General features: G+C 48.2%; 1 protein-coding gene across 2 annotated transcripts in view; it reads left to right on the top strand.

The window, feature by feature from the left end:
• Nucleotides 1-2,723: 2,723 nt before the first annotated feature.
• LRRC2 (leucine rich repeat containing 2) overlaps nt 2,724-11,018 on the top strand; it is a 36,146-nt gene continuing 27,851 nt past the window's right edge. The window contains exon 1 of one of the 2 annotated variants that reach the window (XM_032867855.1): nt 2,724-2,843. The gene's annotated coding sequence lies outside the window, so the exon portion shown is untranslated. Of the gene's footprint in view, nt 2,844-3,525; nt 3,544-11,018 lie in introns of those variants that run through there. The other variant, XM_032867856.1, reaches the window with a different exon arrangement.

Raw genomic sequence — 11,018 nt, 5'->3', positions numbered from 1 at the left:
ATTCAAATTCTAAGTAATAAAAAGCACATGCAACACTTTAGAGGTAGGACTTAATACTGTCCCAGAGATTTATTTGATTCCCATCAACTTGGTGTACAATTAAAATGATAATTTATCAAAAAAAAAATTTTTGCCTGTAAAAATAAAAAACCTTATTTAAAAAAATTTAATGCCAGTATAGGTAACTTGTGGTGCTCTATTAGGTTCAGGTGTATGACACAGTGATTCACCCCGACAAGTGCGCTCCGTAAACCCCATCCCGTATTTCACCCAGTCCCCAACCCACCTCCCCCTGGTAACCAGCAGTTTATTCTCTGTAGCTAAGAGTCTGTTTCTTGGTTTGTTTTTCCTCTCTTTTTTCCTTTGCTTGTTTGTCTTGTTTCTTAAATTCCACATATGAGTGACATCATATGGTATTTGATGGACTTATTTCGCTTAGCATTTTACTTTATTGTTCCTTCCATGTCATTGCAAATGGCAAGATTTCTTTTCTTTTTCTTTTTTTTTTTTTTTAATGGCTGAATAAAATGGACGCTCGGGCTGGTTCCGTATCTTGGCTATTGTAAATAATGCCGCTATGAACGTAGGGGTGCATGTATCCCTTTGAATTAGTGGTTTCGTCTTTTTTTTTTTTTTTGTAAATACCCAGTAGTGTAATTACTGGATTGTAGGGATTGTAGGGTAGTTCTAGTTTTAATTTTTTTGCGGAAACTCCATACTGTTTTTCACGTGGCCACCCAACTTTGCATTCCCACCAACAGTGCACGAGGGTTCCTTTTCCTCCACATTCTCACCAACACTGGATGTTCTTGTGTTTTTTATTTTAGCCATTCTGACAGGTGTGAGATCTCATTGTAGTTTTGATTTGCATTTCTCTGATGATGAGCGATGTTGAACATCTTTTCATGTGTCTGTTGGCCATCTGGATGTCTTCTTTGGAAAAATATCTGTTCTTGTCTTCTGCCCATTTTTAATTGGATTGTTTTTTTGGGTGTTGAATTGTATCAGTTCTTTATATATTTTGGGTACTAACCCTTTATCTGATATGTCATTTGCAGATATCGTCTCCCATTCTATAGGTTGCCTTTTAGTTCTTTGATCGTCTCCTTCGCTGTGTAGAAGCTTTTCATTTTGATGAAGCTCCCCTAGTTTATTTTTGCTTTTGTTTCCCTAGCCTCAGGAGACCTATCTAGAAAAAAACATTGCTATGGCTTATGTCAGAGACATGACTGCCTGTGTTCTCTTCTAGGATCTTTATGGTTTCAGGTCTCACATTTAGGTCTTTAATCCATTCTGAGTTTATTTTTATGTATGGTGTGAGAAAGGGATCCAGTTTCATTCTTTTGCTCATTTATTCTTTGATCATATGTAGCTGATCCGTTCTCCCAGTACCATTTGTTGAAGAGACTTTTTCCCATTGCATATTCTTTACTGCTTTGTGGAAAATTGATTGACCATATAATTGTGGGTTTATTGCTGGGTTTTCTGTTCTGTTCCATTGATCTACGTGTCTGGTTTTGTGCCAATACCATACTGTTTTTTTTTTTTTTCCTAGTACCATACTGTTTTGATCACTACAGCTTTGTAATATGACTTGAGGTCTGGGAGTGCGATGCCTCCAGCAATGCTCTCCTTTTTTCACAATTGCTTTGGCTATTTGCAGTCTTTCGTGGTTCCATATACATTTTAGGATTGTTTGTTCTAGTTCTGTGAAAAATGCTATTGGTATTTTGATAAGGATTACATTAATAAAATGGTAACAATTACAAATGGCAACACATAGAACATAGTACCTTCAAAATCCAACTATTTTGTAGTTAGAGTTATTATGTCTATGTCAGACAAAGGGTGTTTTTCTGTTTAGGATGAAGGCATATGAAGAGTCTGTTGCCCATAAGTGGGGGTGGTTGTAAGGATCCTCTTGGAACACGCAGGGGTGGGTGTTGGGTGGAGGGTGTGGATGGGGGGATGTAGTGAGGTGGGAGCAATTCCTGATTAAGTGATTGTCAGATTGTCACAATGTTGGCTACAGCAAAGCATCTTTGCCTAATTAGTAAAAAATCACTAAAAAGAACCTAAATTCACATATGTTTTAGGAACTTTAAAAGAAGCAAGGTGAGGGCACCTGGGTGGCTCAGTTGGTTAAACAACTACCTTTGGCTCTGGTCATGATCTTGGGGTCCTGGGATCATGAGTCGTGTCAGGCTCCCTGCTCAGTGGGGAGTCTGCATCTCCCTCTGCCCCTCCCCCCCCATGCTCTCTCTCTCTCTCTCTCTCTCTCTCATGAGCGCTCTCTCTCATTCTCCCTCTTTCAAATAAATACATAAAATCTTAAAAAAAAAAAAAAGAAAAGAAAAACAAGGTGAAATCCAGACCTGTGATAGCCATAGCTTCAAACATTGAAAACAGCTTTGCATTTGCTGGGTCATACAGCATTCTGATGCTGCTTTTCCTGTGGTTCTTAGCTTGGAGTGCAGAGAACACGGGGCCCTTTCCCCTCTCTGGCCTGTTTTATTCCACATGCTTCAGGACAGCCTGCGTGAAAAGGGAGGTGCAGTCATCCCAGGTTGTTGGGCTCATGTTGGCCAGCTTGTCGTTTGCCCCGTGCCAAGCCCTCCCCTCCGAAATGTGTTTTGTCTCATGCCGGGCTGAGTCACATAGAATAGATAGATAGTTTATCAGCACATGTCCTACAGATCATATTATCAGCTGACAAATATAGCCCGTTAGCGCACAGGCCAGGAGGCTCCAGTGTGTGGCGGCCGTGGGTGTCACCAGTCTCCGCAACCCAGATTCCACCGGGCAGGCAGCGGTCAGGGGCTGGGGCTGCCTCGCAGTCACGGGTAGGTGGTCGTCGTGGGGGTTGGGACGTGGCAGGGGCAAGTGACCCTCGGCTCCTGAGACTGGGGGAAACTGGGGGGTGCTGGGAGGGAGGGGGCTTGTGGCACCTTCTAGGAGGATGGGAGGCAGCTCCTCCTTGTTTATCTCTTTCCCACTGTGCCATGGTAGGACAGGGGCAGACACCCCCAGTGGGACACTACTGGGGGAGGATCATGCATTTATCCGCATTTTAGGACAAGAACTAGAATTGAATGGAGAAGGAGAGAATGTGGTTAGGGCAGGTGATCCCCCCGCAAGGCTATGCTGGGGCAGGGGGTTCCCCAAGATTCCTGCTCCTGTTTAGTGGGTCCCCCGTCCCCCCCACAGTACACTGCCCTGGTGCCCAAAGCTGGGCTCAAGGCTTTCTGGTCCAAAGCGTTGTTTCTGGGAAATAAATCAACTTTGTTTGTGTCTTGGGTGCCCAGGAAGGGATGATTGACATCTGCAGGGGAAGTCTTTTCCTTCCAGGACTGTCTCACCCCCCAGGAAGAGAGTGAGGGTAGGAAAGTGCTCAGAGACCCAGGGGAGAATCATCTGGCTTTGTAAGCAGCTCAGCCGAGCCCCTGTGACTGTTTTCCTCCAAATCCTCTCCAGTAACTCAGGGGCTGGTGCGATCTGGCAGAGAACCTGTGCTAAGCATGTGCGGGGCAGAAGAACCCTCAGGTACTCATATCTTCCATTTCACTTGGTGACGATGTCTGTCTTCATTTCTTTTCTTCTTTTCTTTCAATAAATGCTTTACTAGGAGCCAGGGACTATCTTAAGCACTTGACACAAATTATCACACGTGACCCTGTCCCCAGTCCTCTGAGCGGGGTGCTGCTGTCACACCCATGTTCAGATGAGTACATGGGGGCACAGAGAGGATAGGTGACCGTCTCAGGGACACTCAGCTGTAAGTGGAGGAGGCGGGACTCCACCCAGGGGGTGTGGGGGGGGGGCAGGCTGACTCTGAGAAGGTCCTCCTAATCCCTTCCCCAGCCTCTGCCTCCCAGCCAGGATTTTCTAGTTTAACAAATTACCATGAAAACAATGGGTATTCCCAGGGAAACTTTGACCTTGCCACAGAAAATGTAATTTAATTTAGAATTTGGCTGCAATATCGTGACTATACTGACCATACTGACCTCCCTTGAGTATTTAGTCTTTAATAACCCTATTGTTTCTATCAGAAAACTACCTCTGTGTTCTGGCTCTGGGGTCCAGGCAGCGGCCTCATGTGAGGGGCGAATGGGATTTGTGCATCATGAAAGCCCCTTGTTGGCCATGTCATTGTTTCCTCTGTACACCGGTGTCACCAGGAATCCCCATGGTTATAGACACTCCCTTAGTTCCAGCGAAGCTGATGATGGGTGCCTTATTCACATGGGGGCTATGCTGGGAAGAATGCTGTGGAAAGCCTGGAGCTGGTCTGCCCAGAGGAAAGAGAGGCCCTGGGGGTTCTGATGAGCGGGTGGGGACTGTAGGGTTAGGTCTCTCTCCCCATGGATGTTCAGATGACCAACTGCTCCGACCTCAGCTCTGTCCCTCAGACTGTGCATACACTGTGCCCTCTGCCTGGACACCACCCCTTTGCTGCCATCCCTCTCCCTCTCCCAGCCTGGGCAAGGAGGCACCCAGAATGGCTGGGCACCTGTATTGTGGGGTTTGTTGGGTCTTCTCCCCAGATCCTTTGTACCTTAGACTGTCAGAGATGTGAGCCCTGCACACAGCCTCCCACCCACCTCTGCCCAGTCTGCCATTTGACCAGAAGGGGGAGGATGAGGTGACCAGAAAGTGCCCCTCCCGCCTGGAACCCTGGCATTCGTCTTCTGAGTGGGGACGAGTGCTCTGGTGCCAGGGGACATGTTTTTCCAGTCATGCCCTCTGGCTCGGACAGTGGATGGCTCCATAAAAGGGATTCCAATGTATCTGGGTTGTGGAGGGAGTGTGAACAAGTATTAAAGCAAATTCTGCATGGACAGTCCCTTTCCCTTTCCCCAGGGTCCCTGTGGGACTGCCCAGAACCCTCCTCTCCACTTGCACTTGAGGGCATCCCTCCTCTTCTGACCCCACAGCCTGTTCCGCCTCCATTATCAAATCCACACACAGTACTGAAATGTATCTCTGTGAGCATCTGTTCTCTCCAGATGGAGAGCTCAGGGGCAGGGACATTCATCCTTCCCCATTTGATGAGTGCCCATAATTTCAGTTATTTGGGTTCCCAGGAATCAAAGAACAGAGATGCACACCAAGTAAACTGACCCCCCACACAGGGTTTCTCTGTTGAGGTCCAGAAGCAGGAGCCTGTCTACATTCCCTCCAGGGCTACCGTCTGTCACCATCTGTCCCCTGGTGACCGCTCAGGGTCAGTGGCTGACTCCCATCCCACATCTGGGGCTTCTCAGGTGGCTGCTGCTGTCGGTGAACTGTGGCCCTTCTCTTCACAGTCCACGGTCAAAGTATAATTAAACCAATGAGCAAATAGTTCAACTCCTATTATGTGCTGTGAAGTGAATTAGCAACAGTCTGAGAGATAAATAATCTGAGAGATAAAATAACGGGGGGATCTACCTTAGGTGAAGAGGCCGTGAAGTCTATGCTGAGGAGAGAAGACTGAAGCTAAGTCTGGGTACATGGGGTGCAGGGACGCTAGGCAGATGGGGAAAGAGGGTCTAGGCAGAGGGCATAGTGTGACCAGAGTCCGAGGTACGAAAAAGTGTGGGGTGGGTGAGGCACTGAGGAGGAGAGTGCTCAAGGGCGGGTCATGCCAGAGTCTGACCCGGGCCCTGGGATCTCCCCCTCACCTGGGAGGGAAGTCTTTGGAGCGCTTGATCCACGAAGTGGCAGGATCTCATTCTCGGCAGAAAATGACTCTCACTGTTGTGCGACAAATGGATTGGACGAGGGTGAGTGGGAAGTCCGGACACCAGCTGTGAGGCTTTTGCACGCCTGAGGCCAGCTGGGGCACTAACTGGTGGTGAGAAATGCGTGCCCTCTAAGACTTGGGTGATACCTTGGGCTTGCAAACAGGCGAGCGTGTTTGTGTACATGGTCTCGCTCCCATGGTGGACAGGGTAAAGAAGTGGAAGGCATAAAGGAGTGACCTCCAGGTAAGGACAGAGTCAAGGTGAAGAATTGAGGCAGCCAGGAATGATTAAATTCTAAGGGAGGAACTCTGGAAGGAGTTGTGTTTCTCTGAGATATGCGTGAGACGTCCAAGTGGGCATGTCAAGGAGGTGGCTAGATGTAGACACCAGATGTTGCTACACATTGAGACTGAGTCTTATTTTACTGTCCACTGTGTTAATGATTTATTGCTACATAACAAATCACCCCTGACCCTTATAGCTTAATACAACAAACATATTTTGTCACAGTGTCTGAGGGTTGGGAATAGCTTAGCTGAGTGGTCCTGCCTCAGGGTCTGCTGAGATGACTTTTGGGGCTGTTACCATCTGAAGGCTCAACCGGGGCTGGAAGATCTGCTTTTAGACAGCTTCCACTCACGTGGCTGCTGGCAGGAGGACTCTGTTCCTCTCCGTAAGAAGCTTCTTGCACAGGGCTGCTTGAACATCCTCATGACACAGTGGCTGGCCTGAAAGAGAGAGGAGTGCCTGGTGGGACTTGGTCTTGGAAGCTGCACACCATCACTTTGACCACACTTTATTCATTAGAAGTGAGTCATTGAATTCAACCCATGCTCAAGGGGGAAGGAATTAAGTTCTACACTCTTAAAGGAAAGAATATAAAGGAACTTGTGGGTACAATTTTAAAGCCATCGTATCCACAAAGCAAAATCTAGTTTATTGTTCACAAAAGCTGGGATGCACACACAGGACTGGCCGGTGTATTTGTATGGCAGGGGGGCACCGCTGGAAGGGGCTAGCATTGTGAGCCATGGAGACCAAGTTGGAGACCCTACCTCCTCCACCCCCACATTCTCCTCCACTCTCAGTGTCTGTCTACTGGGCCAGCTGTATCTTGCTATTGCCCAAGGCCCATGCTTCTTGCTCTCTACATGTTGGACACTCTGCTGTTGGGAATGGCTAGACACCAAGCAATGGAATCTTTGCTTGGGAGCTGGTGACTTAGCAAGCCCACTTAGCCTTGAGCCAGCTACCCATTTGGAGCTGGCAGGAGATGAGAACACACACACCGGTATCTGAGTGTCACCGGGACAGAGAGTGAAACTGACTACAGCAGCTCCCCATTCCCAGTCCCTCTGCGTGCTGACCTGCCGGGCCTTTCCCTCTTGGGCCAGTCACTCTTGTCCTGAGAATGTCTCTAGCAGGTGGCAACCCAGCAACAAAGCAGAGAAGCAGACTCAGGGCTCTGGCAGGCCCAGGGCAAGTCAGCAGGGAGGGGCAGGCCAGGAGTTTTCTCTTTTGTGATCTAAGTGCCTACAGAACTGCTTCCATTGTGCCAATTGGCCCGTGAAGCCTACAATATTTACTCTCTTGCCCTTTACTGAAATAAAACAGTAAAGCAGTAAAGCAAAATGTTTTTCCAGGAGGAATTTTCCTTTCTACTGTGAATCAAACTTTTGAGACTCTGATTGTTGACGTGTCCACTCAGGACCCAGAACTCCAAGCCCTGGAGAAAAATGAGCCTCAGGGCACTCTGCCCCAGTGTCCTTTCTGCTGCCATGAGTGATGTCACTGTCGTCCTCTCCTCTCTTCTAGTCTCATGTGTTTTCTTCTCTTCCGTGGCTGCGGACCGTGCAGCCCCAAATCTAGGGATCCGTGTTCTCGTGCTTCAGCTGTAATACAAAGCCAGAGAGATCTCCAGCAGGGAACTGGAATCAGATGTTCCCTTGAGTCCATGAATCTTAGCTGTCAAATCCACTAGGGCTCAGGCTAATGCTCTGCATTTCTTATGGTGCCTCAGGAGAGTCTGCTTGGATGTAGTGTTTTCTCTAGGAGGATATTGCTTTATTTGAATTGAGGTTGTCTCACACCACATCCTGTAGAGGTGAATTTCTCTTTACTGCTTTGGAATAGTGTATCATGGTGCTCTTTCTATAGTTCTGGAGAAACCTAATGCTTAGGAAATTGCATTTCACGGATTTGCCTGAAAGGCTGTATTGACTGAAGCTCATGCTACAAAGAAGAGATGAGCTTTGTAAATTCGCCAGGGGACCATCTCTCTTTCCGGAAACTGCTGAGGGACTGGTCCCTGTGTCCCGTCCTTGATATCTCCCTCCTCTTTGCTCCCCAGTGTGGCTTTGTTCCCAGAGGGAGGGTCTCCTTTCTGTCCTGGAATGACTTATTGGCTCCTATTATAAAACCACTTTTCTGATCTGACACTCACCCATAAGAGCTACTATCTCCAGGGTTGATCTTGAACCTGCCCTGTTGTCTAGGGAGGCCTAGATTGAGCCCTGTCCTGCACAGGACACCAAGGGCGGGGCTGGACCTGGCATTTGCGGTTGGTTATTTCTTAGCCTAGGCTTTCTGGGCAGTACATGCAAACCTGTAGCAAACATGGTCATCTCTCACTGTTCTTAGAGCCTCTATGTTTTGTCACACACATTTGCAAACAGAACATCTCACAGGTGACCATGATTTAAATTCTGACACATTCAAAACCCTCTTAATTGAAGAACAGAAACTCCTTCTCTGTTTTGCAAGATACGGGGGAAATGGGGAACATGGTTAGATGACAAATAGGATATGCTCTTTCCCATCAAAATACTGACACTAATATTGATTTACAAGTATTTAAAAAACAGAACCCAAAGGCATCAAGAAGAGACCATTCCTCTAGCATGCAAACTTGAATTACATTTCTCCAAATGAATGCATGGGAACTAATGAGCAATGGTGTGTGTGTGTTTAAGGCACAGGCAGTTAATGGACAGATCTGGCTACTCCCCAAGGACTTACTGGTCTAGGAAAATGACAGTCACTCAACAGCAGAGGCTGAGCCAAGGTTCACACACCCTGAACAGGGAGCAGTCTTCCAGCTTTAAGTACCCTGGGCTGCCTGGGCTGTCCACATTGTTTGGAAAGCTCACTTTACTCTGGCTTTTTCTTTGCTTTTATGTGTAGACTTGGATTATGTGCAGAGATCGCCTCAAAGCCTTCGAGTCTGCCTGGTTCTTTCTCTCTTTCTAATTTTTCTCCATTTCAGGCTGGGGACTGTGCTCTCTTGTGCTCAGGCTGGTGCTTGGCATACTTCTATGGAAGCTTTTTTTTGGTCAAAAGCCAAAACCTTAAGACGTTTGCAGGTTAGGTGCTCCTGAGCTGAAAATGACAGAGTAAGGAACGTGGTAAAAGACAAATGACATGCAGTGGTTTCTGGTTCTGGGGGAGACGGAGTCAGGCATCCTCCACCACGTCTTTCCCATTGAATGTGGTTCTAAAACCCGGAAGGAGCACACGGAACAGGAGTATGAAGACTCTGAAAATCAGCTGGTGGAAACAGAGTAAGGGAAAGACCCCAGAATTCCAAGTACAGAGAGCCTGTGGTATGTTTCCCTTTCCCCGCCTCCAGTGTTGTGCTGCCTGGACTCAAGGCAGCCTGGAACCCAGAACTGGGCACAAGGCTGCTGAATGTCACCCCAGGAGAGGAAAAGGGGACCCCTCATGCTCAGAGAGAGAGGTCAATCCCTGTTTTTCTTTTCTCCATCCTGTCATGCCTCGGCCCCCAAAGGATTCAGTGGTAGCAGGAGGTGCAGGGGCATGGGGGCAGGGGTTTGATAGTGGAGGGCCTCAGTCACTCAAAACTTTGAGAAAAGGGGTCTTTCCTTTTGGATCCGAGGAGTTGCAGGCCCCAGAGAGTGGAGAAAACTCTCATTGCTTTTTCTATCCCCAGGGCCTCCTGCTACTTGGCCCCCAAAAGTGGGTGCACGACAAAGCAGGGGGACTAAAGCCCCAGCTCTCTGGCCAAAGGACTGTAAAAGGGAATCCCAGCAATCTAGAAGAACTGGGGGAACAGAGGAGAGGGAAGAGCTCTGAGAACAACCATAACGTTGTTTAGAGCTCCTGGGCTCATCCCTGAGGCTTCCCTGGGGGTCTGACCCTTATCAGCATGCCTTCTGCTGTTTGAGCCGAAGGCCAGGGTGGACCATGGCCTCCATCCCAGATGGCCACTGGGGGGGCGCACATGGGCAGTCGACCGGTACAATCTGAGGACAGCCCCCCCTGGGAATTCTAGTCCCAGAAGGCTGGAGGAGGGAATGTGACATCTGAACTGAACCACCTACTGTGTCAGTCATCAACGTAGTGCCTCTTGGCTCTGAACAGAGCCTTCAACGTCTGTGCTGTATGACACACTGTGTTGTTCCTTGAAGTACTTGTCCTTTAAAGTGAACAACCCGTTCAGCTTTCTCAGGGGATAGCACTAGAGGGACAGTACGGTGGAAGGAGTTCTCCTTCCTGTTCCGGTGTGGGCAGGAGGGGGCCAGCAGGGGTCTGGGTACACGAGCTGGCCCCAGCCCCAGGCCCAGAACCTGTCCTTTGCAAATGGACAGCCCTGGCTAGCAAGAAGCTTTCTGCAGTGCTCTCCACCTAGAAAACAGAGCCCTCGTGGAGCCCCTGTGCTCTGAAGGCTTCCTACGACCCTGGACCCACACTGCATATGTCTGCACTCCTGGTGGCTGGTCAGGTGGCCTTCCACCCTGGGGGCGGTGGGGGGCGTGGTCTGTCAGTTGCCCAGCGAGAGAGACCAGCCTGACTAAACCAGAGGATTACCCTGCTGTCTACCGCACTGAGCTGCAACTTCTAAAACGAGGTCGGAAGCCCTTCCAAGTTTGTCCTTTCTGGAGTCCTCTCCCTCGGCCCTCAGGTGTGAATGGAAAGAGAAAGGACCAACAAGAAGTCGGAGATAAAAAGAACTAAATGGCAACTTTAGAAATAAAATAGACAATCCCTAAAATAAAATACTCCCTGGATAGACTCATAAACATAATGGAGATGATGTGGGGAAGGTGTGGGACATTTGAAGATGGATTGCTGGATATTAAAAATCTGAAAAAAGAGAGGAAAAGAGATGTCTAAAAAAGCCAACATCTTCAAGAATCTACAAAATGATACTGAAAGGGCTAATATTTGTTTTGTCTGAGTCCCAGAAGAGGGGAGGAAGAGGGCAGTGCAGAAAAAAAAAATAGTTGGAGAAAAAAAGATGGCTGAAAAATCCCCAAATTTGGCAAAATA

This window comes from Lontra canadensis, unplaced genomic scaffold (assembly GCF_010015895.1).
Source record: "Lontra canadensis isolate GAN:19392208 unplaced genomic scaffold, GSC_riverotter_1.0 scaffold35, whole genome shotgun sequence".
NCBI classification, from domain to species: Eukaryota; Metazoa; Chordata; class Mammalia; order Carnivora; family Mustelidae; genus Lontra; species Lontra canadensis.
The sequence above is the reverse complement of the archived record's forward strand: the minus strand, read 5'-3'. Positions and strand labels throughout refer to the sequence as shown.